Source organism: Cibotium barometz, chromosome 27, assembly GCF_041138505.1.
Source record: "Cibotium barometz isolate CiBa-2024 chromosome 27, ASM4113850v1, whole genome shotgun sequence".
NCBI classification, from domain to species: domain Eukaryota; kingdom Viridiplantae; phylum Streptophyta; class Polypodiopsida; order Cyatheales; family Cibotiaceae; genus Cibotium; species Cibotium barometz.
In genome coordinates this window covers 19,581,958-19,594,660 of record NC_141072.1, presented here as the reverse complement: position 1 = coordinate 19,594,660, position 12,703 = coordinate 19,581,958, and the positions used below count along the sequence as shown (strand labels likewise).

At 41.0% G+C, this 12,703-nt stretch overlaps 1 long non-coding RNA gene across 1 annotated transcript; it reads right to left on the bottom strand.

Annotated features, from left to right (window-relative positions):
• Positions 1 to 9,320: 9,320 nt before the first annotated feature.
• Positions 9,321 to 10,414, bottom strand: LOC147623145 (uncharacterized). The gene is made up of 3 exons (XR_015269331.1): positions 10,263 to 10,414; positions 9,963 to 10,031; positions 9,321 to 9,799 (listed from the first exon to the last, which is right to left on the bottom strand). It is a non-coding gene; the product is annotated as an uncharacterized LOC147623145 (long non-coding RNA).
• Between the last annotated feature and the right edge of the window lie 2,289 nt (positions 10,415 to 12,703).

Here is a 12,703-nt window from a genome sequence, read left to right as displayed (position 1 = left end):
AAACGACGTGAGAGAATAAGGGAAAAATAACTAAGGGGTTTTATAATCTCGAGCGAGTTTACGTGGCATACATTTTATTGTTTGCAAGATGAACGGCCCCAATATATGCATGGTTTTAGGGTTTGTGAAGAAACAAATGTCCCCGATGTATACATGATTTTAGGGTTGGTAAAATAAACGGCTTTGATTTGTTGAGAGTATCTCGATCGAGATACATGGACAGCTTCGATATTCAAACTACGTATCCTAATCGAGATACAGTAATAGCTAGAATCGTATCTCGATATATCAAGGTAAATGGATTATAACGGCGTATCTTGATCGAGATATATTTACGGCTTAGATCGCATCTTAGTATCTCGATCGAGATATATAAATGGGTGAGAGCGCAACTCACTATCTCGATCGAGATACATCAATGGTCGAGATCATATTTCCATATTTTGTCCAAGATACGTGGACGGTGGAGATAGCATCATTGTTTATGTTGATTGTACATCCGAGGGGCAAGTCGACCGAGATCCCTGGTGGCATTGACGTGGATCCCAATGGCCCATGTATCTCGATTAAGATAGTGAGGTGGTGATGACATGTTTTAGTGACATGGATGGTGACAACCCTTTGGAGCCTGTTGGCATGGTGGTTGTTGGCATCTCAATCGCGATATTGGGCTTTTGGTCGGGTGAGTGCAAGATAGGGGACCACTCAATACTTGGAGTAGACAACAAGGGTGTACGTCACCATCCTAGCATCTCAAGGAGAGAGAAGCTCACAATGGAAGCTTGGGCATAAGATCCAAGAAGGCAAGATGTCATATCATCATTAAAGGATAAAAGGTATCAAAAGGTACAATGTCCATAAGCCCTATGCCTAATATAGCCCAAGGCCCCATAAAAGTACTCATGTAAATGACCATAAGCCCAAGTGCCTAGTCCTCTTCCCCCATGTGCATGTGCATACCAAATCCACTTCATTACAAACCATCCCCTCCTACAATGAATTCGTCCTCAAAATCAATGGGGGTGGTTGTGCACACATATACAAATACAAAGGCTATATATAAAAAGCCGAATACAAATACATGACCAAGTGTCACTATCACAGAGCACCAATACCAATACGTGAATTGCATGACCCTCGGGGTCAAATGGAAAAGATAAAGGACTCATGTTGATGATGAGGCCAATGAAGTATGTGCCTAAATCAAACGAAAATCCAAGGCATGTGAACTCTAGGACAATGGCTCCACAACAATCTAGATTGAATGGAAAGGATGAGAAACCATCGTCAAATATGATAAAGCTAACTGTGTATCCTCCAGGGTCAAATGGAAAAGATAGGGAATCACGGTCGATGGGGCGAAGCTATCCGAATGCTTTGCAGGATCAAATGGAAAAGATATGAATGTCATGCTGAAGATGAGGTAATCCATACAACCGCATCCGCCTAGATAAAAGAGAAATCCAAGCCATGTAGAGTCCAAAGTAATGGCCGTCGAACCACCTAGATTGAATAGCAAATATAGAGAGCCAATGTCGGTGACATGGCTGGTCAATCCTCCTAGGTCAAACAGATAGATATGGTGCACACCACAGACCTCCGCCGATGTCGAAGGGAAAACTCGTAAAGTCCATCCTCATGACCATACTGCAAATATGACATCGGTGGTGTCCACACTGAATGTAACCATCACTCATGGTTGAAATGTGGAATGGTCCTGGCATAAAAGAATCATCATGTAGGCCAAGACAAAGGTGTGTCACAAGTGCTTCTGAGTGTTGTGCCATATAATCATCTACCATGCATCTCAAGTTGCATAGAATGCACCCAAAGATGGATATCTCGGGTCCGAAGAACATAGAATCATGTAGACACCCATGGGAGCCAAATGAACTCATCTAGAGGTCGGCCTCATGTAGGATCAAATGGGAACCCATGCCATCATCATCCCACATAGCTCCACTCGAAAAGTCAAAGGCATGATCCATTGCATCTATATGTGCACGAATGTGATCCGACCCATGAACTATATCCTCATGTGCAAGACCCTCTATGTGTGTATAATAATCCAAGATATCAATATAATCATCATCATTGAAAAATGAAGAGGTATCCTCACATGAAAGATAAATGTTATCATCTCCTAAATCATCATCTATGGCATCCCCAAGGCCTCCAAGGTCATCCTCATAAATATGGTCTAACTCCATCAATGATGCCCCTATTATGTGACCTACATCCCATGATAAATCTATCTCTAATAGAATAGGATCTAAGGAGATGTCTAGATCAAATGCAAATCTCTGAAGATCTATGCCATATGATCTACTATGGATATCATCATCATCCATCAAATCACTGACCATGTCATCCTCACAATCTCTAAAATCATCATCTTGATCATGGTTTGTGTCCATCAATGCAATCCATGTATAACCTATATCCCAAGACAGGTCAACCTCTCTAATCACTGGATCTAGGAAAATTCCCAAATCAAATACAAAGCTCTCTAGATCTATATGCATAATCCTACCTCTCCTACGAGATCTAACCTAAGAAAAATCATCACTACTCTCATGCATTATCCCTGATTGCTCAAATATATGAACTCTATCCACACGAACACTACCATGAATGCTATGGATACCAGGAGTAGTGGTTATATCAGCTATATCTCCACAAATAGAAATACTAGAAGAATAGCTTGTTACATATAACACTAGGAACTCAAGTCTATGCTCATAGGTGTCTCTGTCATGTGTATGCGGAGTATCACTAAACCCAAATGTGCTAATGGATACAACCATCCCAAATGTGCTATAATGGATGCATCACTAATTAAACGCACACTATCCTCTATAATGTCACCACGATCAACTAGAGTATCCTCATGATCCGTAGGAAAAATGATAGGCATAGAAGTGTCGATGCTCGGTATGCATGCTGCCATCTCTGCCCTCAAGATCATGCCCACATGATCTAGCTCATGTTAAATTTGCAGCAATGTGATGAGCTATGGTGGATCAAATGCTAGAATCAACATCATTAACAAAGAGATTAGATGATAATTAAGATGTGATTAGTGAGCAATTAACTAATAGTTTAATGTAGGCATGGATAATCAAAAACCAACAAATTCTCATTAGGCCAATGCCTCAATTTATAGAGTTTACATCCAAGCATCCAATCCCACTGATTTCTCCTTGATTCACTCCTCCACCTCTTTTGCTTGATTCTCTCCACCTCTTCCCAAAATATCTCCACACCTCCTAAATCTCCTCATGCTACCCTTTATTCTCTCCCAGTAGATACTTCTCACCTTTTCACAGGTTCTCTCACATTTATAGATTCTCTTTTACAGCCTCTTGCTAAGGACTTGTTCCCGCACACACCCTATTCATTGTATATTTCAACACCTCCCCTCAAGTGAATACTCCTAGCACACCTGGATCCTATACCAAGTTTCCTTCTTACTTGATAGTCTGCGATCAGTGCCTAGCACACCTCCCCTAAACTCATAGTCCTTGACACTCTCTCTCTCTCTCTGTGTCCAAGGCTAATACAAGTGCCCACGACCGTGACTAAAGTGCTCACACATACATCTACCACATGGCCTACATCATCGGTGGCTCAGAGGTGGTTTTACTCTGTTGGGGCAGGTTACATTGGGTTGTGGGGTTTCTCTCTCTCTCTCTCTCTCTGAGATTTTCACATGGCTCCTCACTTCTTGGAGCCTCACATCTTCTCTTGTCTTCAGTCTTTTTGTCGTGGCAGCTTCTCTTCACGCGTCCATGTCTTCCTTCAATGCTTCCTCTAGCTCTTCTTCTCAGTGTTGATCCGCCTCTTGGAAAGAGATGTTCTTCTTCTTTCATTGGTGGGGCCACGAGCTTGTCCGTCAGTTCTTGCTCCACGTGAGCAACATGTTTAAATGTATTGTTGACAGTTCTTTTGGGCTTTTGATGTTTATCTTGTGTCATTATGCAATGCAAACCCAAACCTATGCGGGAGGTCTTACCTCTTGCCTTATTCTGGACAAGGGCAGTGTCAGATCCCATTTTTACAATGATGTAATCACCCATGTGTGCCCAATACATAATGCATATAGCATTCATTCTTATGTACATTCCCAAATGCAACTCTGGCTATGAATAATCTTGAATTTGAGTGTGATTTGTAGCCATTAACCAAGGGGTAAATGCAAGATGATGATTACCACAAATTTATCAGCATAATTTTACCAGAAATTACATTAAATCAAGGGTAACAAATCTGTATGGAATGGTTGGAGTACAAACCATCTCCGAATTGAATCTGAAGTTATAGGGATCTGTATCAGATACCTAATGGTTAATTTGAACCCTCAATTGTACCAAAATATAGTGATTAATCATTGATTAGCAAATTAATCCTTTGTTTTGTGTGCAAAAAATAGAGTATGCGGGGAGTCCAGATCTGAGGCCTTAGAATTCAAATGAGCTCAAATCCTTTCAAGGCCATCAATAGCAATTAGTCTAGTAGAGGATTAAGCCAAGAAACACAAGATTTGACCAAACATTGAATGCTTAATCTCTGTTTTACCAAAGTCACCTGCAGATTTGATGAAGAGCTTGGACCTCACTGTAGACTTGATCAAATCAAAATCTGTTTTCACCAGCTTGTAGAGAACCCTTGAAAACCCCTAGGGCCAAGAGGAATTAGAGCCATTTCATCTAGAGTAGACAAGATCTCATTTTTCCCTTAGAAAACAGGCGCCAGCGAATTAGCGAATTTCTGCAGTTGTAGGCGGCAGTTTGGCAATTTGTTTGAATGGGCTGAAGCCTTGGGAGTATGACTATGTATGGCTAAGAGCTTGGAGGCTATTGTTAAGCCTTGAGGGAGATCAAGCCCCTCCACCAGCTGGGAGTACACAGAAGCTCTTTAAAAAGAAGAGGTAAAATTTGATTATCTACTAATCTTGATTAGCTAGGTGATTAGCAAGATAATGGGCTCATAAATTTGATGGATTCTAGGCTAGGCTCTGATACCATGTTAAATTTGCAACAATGTGATGAGCTATGGTGGATCAAATGCTAGAATCAACATCATTAATAACAAAGAGATTAGATGATAATCAAGACGTGATTAGTGAGCAATTAACTGATAGCTTAATGTAGGCATGGATAATCAAAAACCAGCAAATTCTCATTAGGCCAATGCCTCAATTTATAGAGTTGATTCACTCCACCTCTTTTGCTTGATTCTCTCCACCTCTTCCCAAAATATCTCCACACCTCCTAAATCTCCTCATGCTACCCTTTATTCTCTCCCAGTAGATACTTCTCACCTTTTTACAGATTCTCTCACATTTACAGATTCTCTTTTACAGCCTCTTGCTAAGGACTTGTTCCCGCACACATCCTATTCATTTGTATATTTCAATAGCTCACACACATCACTATCACATACATCATCATCATGTGCATATGTGTCAGTGGCATCATGTGCACGTATATCACTATGATCATGTGCATGTGTGTGTGATATATCATTATCATTATGTGTGTATGTATGTAATACAACATCATCATTCCCATCATAATACAATGAATGAGTCGGTCTAAGTAAATGAGAATCAACATCATCATCCTCATCATCCCCATCATAATATAATGAATAAGTTGGTGTGAGTAAATGAGAATCAATGAAATGATTGCTACTTGATGTCATGGGTGAGTCGTAGAAGCTATCAAGGCCCATGCAAACACCACTGTGATAGTGATGAAAGTATAAGAAAACTGGAAACACATCCTCCAAGGATCTGATACTATCATGACAAGACTCCAAGAATGCTCCCCATGAATGATCATCATCACAAATCATCTAGTCATATCACGAACATCATCATCATCCTCAACCGAATGATATGGATCAAAGCCATACTTGCACGCATATCACTCCTCCCAGAAGTGCTGGTATGTGCAAAGGGTCCCAAATCGACCAATGAAATCCAAGTAGGTACCATAGCTCCTCATCTGATCCCATAGAAAGGGATGTAAATATGCATGTATGTACATGGCCTTGCGCTCATCAAAATAGCATGATAATGATGCCTACTCATCCGAACTAAACATCTGATAATCATGATATGCATATAGCTCACCTGCATGGCATACATACAATATTGCACCTCACTGCCATACGAACATCCAAAATGCCCAAAATATGTTTCTAGTTTTGCTTGCATTTTCAAAATAGCTTGGAGTCTAGGGAGAATTAGTGGTCTTGTGAAGCTCTAAATTATTGTTACTATGGTTTTAATGGGGCTCCGAAGTGGCATTACGATCGTGTCACTATCTTTCTTGAGTTGATCCATCTTGTCCACCCATTAGATGTTGAAAATGGTTGCACTTATAATCCATGTTCACGGTCCAGTAGTACATGTTCTTCCATAGTCCTTGCAGACATCACATACACCTTTCTAGGCAAGGAATTATTTTTTACAGAGAATAACTTTTAAAAATCCCTCAACATGAAGCAACACTACACACTTCAACACTTGTGGACTCAAGTGTTATGGCTTACCCAAGGCTTCCGATATTTCATACAAGTTGTGACTTGCTCTCATATCAATCAGTGTACCTTGGTTAGCAAACATAGAGATTTGAACTTTCAACTTAGCTAGTTCAATGTCCAAGTCCTCTTCTCACATGTAATTTTGTTTTGAAGCCTTTGCTTGACTTTAGCTTCATTGTGGCTTATTTTTTTGTCCTTGTTTTTTCTTCTTTTTCTATCTTGTTCTTGTGTACCTAGGCTAGCATGTCCCTAGTCAAGGGTCCAAAATACTCTTTCAATTTACTCTCATTGATGTGTACTTTCATCTCGACACCATCAAGGGTTTTGATTTCCACTGAGCCTTATGGAGTGATATCTATGGCTCATAATGGTCTCATACCTCGGTATTTAAATATATTTTTCTTATTTAAAATCACCCCAAACATATCGACTAGGTCTCCTTCCTTAAATTCCTTATCCTTGAGATGGTCAAATCATTTTTTCCTATGGCTCTTTTCAATCATCAACCCATGTGATGCTACCAATCTAGTTTCAATCTGGTTTTATCCACTTTATCGAGGCCAATAGATCTTTTAGCCATTACATTTTTGGTCAATCATTCACTGATTGAAATCCTCAAGCTTGGCACAATGTACTCCATTGGCGTGACTACATCTACTCCATATGCTTATCAAGGCATTCTTCAAAAACTATTAATTATCAATATAATGGTCTTGCGATTTCAATATAGAATATATTGAAAATATCCAATGTGGCCCATAAACCTTTGTACACTTGTAATTGCTAGCACATTTAGATCATCTTGCTCTACAAGAGATCCTCTCTTGCAATAGCTCCTATTTATTTCCATAAAAAGATATTCTACCTCCTTCTGTCAGATTCATCAACTTGTCTTGGCTTTAATGAAAAGATTTGCACAACAGCACAAAAAAGTCCACACACCATACAACAAAGTCCAAGCAAAATTGAGATAGGCTACAAGGCATTTTAGGATATTACAAAAGAATCTCTAGAAAGGAGCTTGACAAATAGGACCCTTAGGAGCATTTCTCTAAGCCTGAGTAACAATGCGATTTTTCCTTCCCCAAATTAACGCAAATTATCAAAAAGATCATCCATGCAAGTGTAGCATCAATACTTTGTTTTCATACGAAAACTCCTATATACGTATTAATTTGATGCGATGTCACGCACTCCGTTTCATATGTATAGATTGTGAATGGTTGGCAAAAAGATCGATATGGCTAAAACCATGTGCTAATTATTCATTTGACTGTTAATGCGTGTTAAGTTTCACATGTTTTTGTATTCATAACTGTGTGTGTGTGTGTCATTAAGCCATCAACTGACCAGTATGAGTATGAACTAATCAATTCAAAGGTTAAAAGCATCAACAACTGGGTTGCCACAATCATTAATCACCAGTAGCTAGCAGTCAAGGACTATAATGTGCACTACTTCTCAAGTGGTAAGTGGTAAGGCTCCAATAGTGAGAAGCCAAGCAACTCTGAGCCTGGATTCTCCATACCAAGTTAAATGGTGGGATGGCCATAGCATATGGCAGATGCATCATGCTGCAGTTGAATTGCCAAGAATAGATACACATTCTCAGCTGCATATGGGTAAAGGTCGTGCCGTGCGGTATGAATTGTCATCCCATTACTCATGCCTTCAGGCAAGGAGAGCTAACTAGTTTGTATCCCCCCAAAAGGGGTGCACCTGTAGCCTAAAAGGGGTCCAGTGCCCCACACAAGACTAATTGACCAAACAACAAGAACCCCTCAACAGCCCACTCCTCTAGTGGGATGTCTCTAATAGTGCCCCACATTCTGGTTCCTCCAAAGAGTCTGCTTAAAGATGACCCAACAGCATGATTCCACCATCACACTCGTTCCGCATTCGAATAATGCATGTGTATACTTTGCATCATATATAGATAGCATCATATACTATATATCATGTACTATATTTGAATCTTTGTCCCATCTGCAATGTGGCGCCGTGTTTGTCTCTAATGTTCTGCTCAAAATCCTCCTTGTTTATGGAGTTGAAGGTGTCATGTGGCCCCCACCTTTCACATATTAAGGTAAAGAAGTGGTTAACAAAATACCACCCTGATCCTAGAAACAAAGAAAAGAGCCTGAAAGCACACTGGTTTTAGAATACGTTGCAAAACTCTTAATGCTCATACTTCCACTATAAGAAAGATGTGTGAAACTCCACATCAACCCAGATTGATAGAACTGGACTATCTTACGGGCATGACGGCACCTTCAAGCACCCATGTTAAAGAGAACAAACAAGCCAGTTGCATGGGAGACTCAAGAGTGAAGAAACAATACTGCATCAGCAAACATCAGAAACAGATACGCAGTGCAGCCTTCCAGCTCATGGCAGAGGTGAAGACACATTAGCGGCTCACAGATTACCACTCACACTGAACTCGATGACTCTACCTGGAAAACTGAAGCCCTACACATGAGCGTAGATGGTTGACTCTCTTGTAGATGAGTTCACGTATTTCACCGGTGAGTGAATTACAACATGTGCCATACAATGCTGCTTTTGATGCCGTAGAAGCCAGTCAGAAACAATCAAAATTAACTAATCTCTCTCTCTCTCTCTTCCAAAAAAAAAAAAAAGGTATGAAATTCAGGTGGAAGCAGCTCTATGTGCAGACACAACTCATAAAGAGGTATAGCTCACTTAACCCCCTCCAAGATACACCATCAAGCAAATCCACTCCCATCATACTCTAATGCACCAAATAACCAATTTTCATCTGTAATTAATTTAAAGAATATCAAACTTTAACAATACCATAGGCATATACAAACAAAGATAAGGCTACTGCACATAAGTAAAGTAAGTAAGGGCCATTCCTACACAGCTACACTATCCAACTCACTGGTTAGCAAGGAGATTCAAGCACACCCGGCCATGAATTCTTCGAAATTCCAGTCATTGAAGAGGTCCCGTCTCACTGCATGACATCTTGTAAGACGGGGAGTATCAGAAGCCTCTACATTTCGGGGTGGCACAGGAGCCACCCTAGAGCCTGCAGTAGAGGTGGGCTCTGCAGGAGGTGGGGGTGGAGGCGATCTCTTGGTAGTCCAACAGCATGACACCTCTGTATCAGATCGAGTAGAGTAACTCCTCATGATCTCTGGCGAGGTTTCCATTGCATGGCATGCAAGGCAGACCAAACTCATTACAGGAACAACATATGAAGCGCTGCCGTTTCAGGCTACACAGACAACAAGTAGAGACAAGTTGAGCTATATACTGATAGATCTCTCTCTCTCTCTCTCTCTCTCTCTCTCTCTCTCACACACACAGAGTGACACACATCAGATATCTACAGCTCCCGTGCTCTATCTTAGCTACAACTTCAAAACACTAGTCTGTACCTCTCACGCGCTCGCTCTAGTCTCTCTTTCTGCGCACGCGTGCGTTCCTTTTCCCTCTTTCTATCCGACCTGCAACAACCTAAAACTTACAAACACTGCTCTGTGTGTGTGTGTGTGTGTGTGTGTGTGTGTGTGTGTGAAACAAACATGCTCTTTCCTTCTTTCTTTCCAACATGCAACGAGTCTCTCTCTCTCTCTCTCTCTCTCTCTCTCTCGGTGTGAGTGTGCGTGTGTTCACGAACTCTGGGATCAAGAAAAAAGAGAAGGAAAAAAAAAAGGCGCAGAGAGTAAGACCCCAACCTGGAAGAAGGCGAGCTATGGCGGAGAGCGAAGGGTCGAGAGCCGAACTCTTTTCTGCACAGAGTAACCCCCACAAAACCCAAATCAAGCCGTAAAAAAGGAGACAATAGATCTGATGGCCCAAATTTTATGGGTTAATAATTGATTGCTTTTGGGCCGCCCGGGCCCCTTGTCCCCTTTTTAGCTGGACGCACTTTCAATGTGCCCTTCTTTTCCCCACTCTCATGTGCCTTTCCTTGAGTCACTCACATGCACCAAGGCTACCAAGCCTTATAGAAATTCAAATAGAAATTCAAATAGAAATCAATCGTGTCTCTCAAGGACCAAGGTTCTTTCATCCCAGCACGCTTGTTGACACTCACTCTTCACATCAAACCTTATCTTGTTGAGACGGCACATTGGCATCACATCCGAGCATGCCTTATCTTGTTGAGACGGCACATTGGAATCACATCCGAGCATGCCTTATCTTGTTGAGGGCACATTGGAATCACTGTACACAGTAAACATTTTTCTTATCCAATCACAAACTTTAGAGCCCCTCAAAAGTTTAAAGGTTTTTCTTGAGAATATGCATATTTTTGAGCTAAAATATAACAAACGCCTTAGATATTGCAGATTTTTCAGAAAATAAAATTTACAGGTGAAAATAAAAAAATTACAAGCCCATTGTATATATTTTGCAAGTTTTCTGTGAGCGGCACTAATTTGATTTCAAACACCATCTCAGATTTGAGAACATACGTGGCAATGCTATAGTGCCCACCATAGTTTTAGAAATAAAACTCCTCTCGCTGCATTCACTTCCCTCTCTAGTGGAGGTTAGAGCCTCTAAGGAGAGCAACAATGTACTCTCAGAGTATATGCCTTTTTCCACCCTAATACACTTTTTTTTTAATCGAATAGATAACAATTACAACTTGGTTTGGCCATATTAAGCTTTTAATTCAGATATGTAAGTGTTAAATCTTAGAGCTCATACCAAGTTTAAACTTTATATACTATAAATCCCTCAAGTTTAAACTATGTATACTATAAATCCCTCAAGTTTAAACTGTGTATACTATAAATGCTCCCCCCCTTCTTCCTCCCATCACTTCTCCTTTCATCCAAAGAAGTACTTCCATACACAAGAAACATATGCTAGAACTATACATAAGCAAGCATGTCTATTTCGTCCCTCCCCACCCCCCCACCCCCCCACCCCCCCACCCTACACACTACACTCCCTTCCCCCTGCGCAAGCTAGCCCACTCCTCCTCCCTCACCCATCACCACCGCCTTTGCAGATGAACACCATTTTGCATGGAATGTGAAGTGCCTACCCATCATTTTCATCCTTGTGAAGTCCACCCTACAGGTAACTATCATCTCAGAATCTTCCTTCTAGGTCACCATCTCACTTTTCTCCTCATTGTTAGACAAACAAGGAGTGGGCCGTGGGTTTTCCCATTTCCTAAAAAGGGGCTCCACTCCCAGCTCCACCAATTACCCTTTATTGAGAGATGGCCCTCCCAATGGCCACCATTCCCTACATAATCATGATAACTCTCATACCCCCACCCAACCCTTTTACCTAGTGCTACTTGTCTTGTCCTCCCAACTTTCCCCCCTTCCCTTCTTTTGGTCATGGTTCCATACATGTGTGTGTTGGAAAAGCATTTGCTTAATGTTCCTCCACCCTCATGTTGTTTCTGTGGATGACAGATGTGTGCTCTATTTTGTAAGGGCCCCTTTATGAGGAGTAGTTGTTTAGTGAGCACCCAGGCACCCGGTAGTTCCCAGTTTAAACATTGGACAACAGTGGCCAAGTGTAGACAGGATGACTTATGTAGACTTGGCACTCTGCCAAGTAGGATGCATGCTTGTGCGGGCTATGTGATTGCATTAGTGAGTGCTTGGACAACAAATCAAGGACACACTATTCTCGAGTTATAGGGCCCATTTTAGGGTCTAGATGGTCTTAGATGGCTATGAGAGGTATGTGAAGTCCTTATAGGATCATGTTGTAGTCTAATATAGTCCCAATCAGATGATGTGGTCGGTTGGTCATTTTGGACCAAGTCGTGGGCCAACGTAGTCGACCTATGTCCATATTGACCTTGGGTATTATATACACTAGTTTAGGTACCATTATCCTATATGACAAGAAACCATAGAAGATACGATAGGACACTAGAGATGTTGAGTTTAGAGTTTGACATGATAGACCTTGGGCTTATGCATTTCTCTTAGGTCTAGCACAAGAGTTAGATGGAATCTTCATTTCTTAGAAAAAATATACATGATAAATTGAAGACATTTGGCTTTTCTTTTTGGGGATAAAGGTCTAGCACAAGAGTCAGATGGAACCTTCATTTCTTAACAAAAGTATACATGATAAATTCTGAAGGCATTTGGCATTTCTCTTTGGGGACAAAGGTCTAACATAGGAGTCGGAT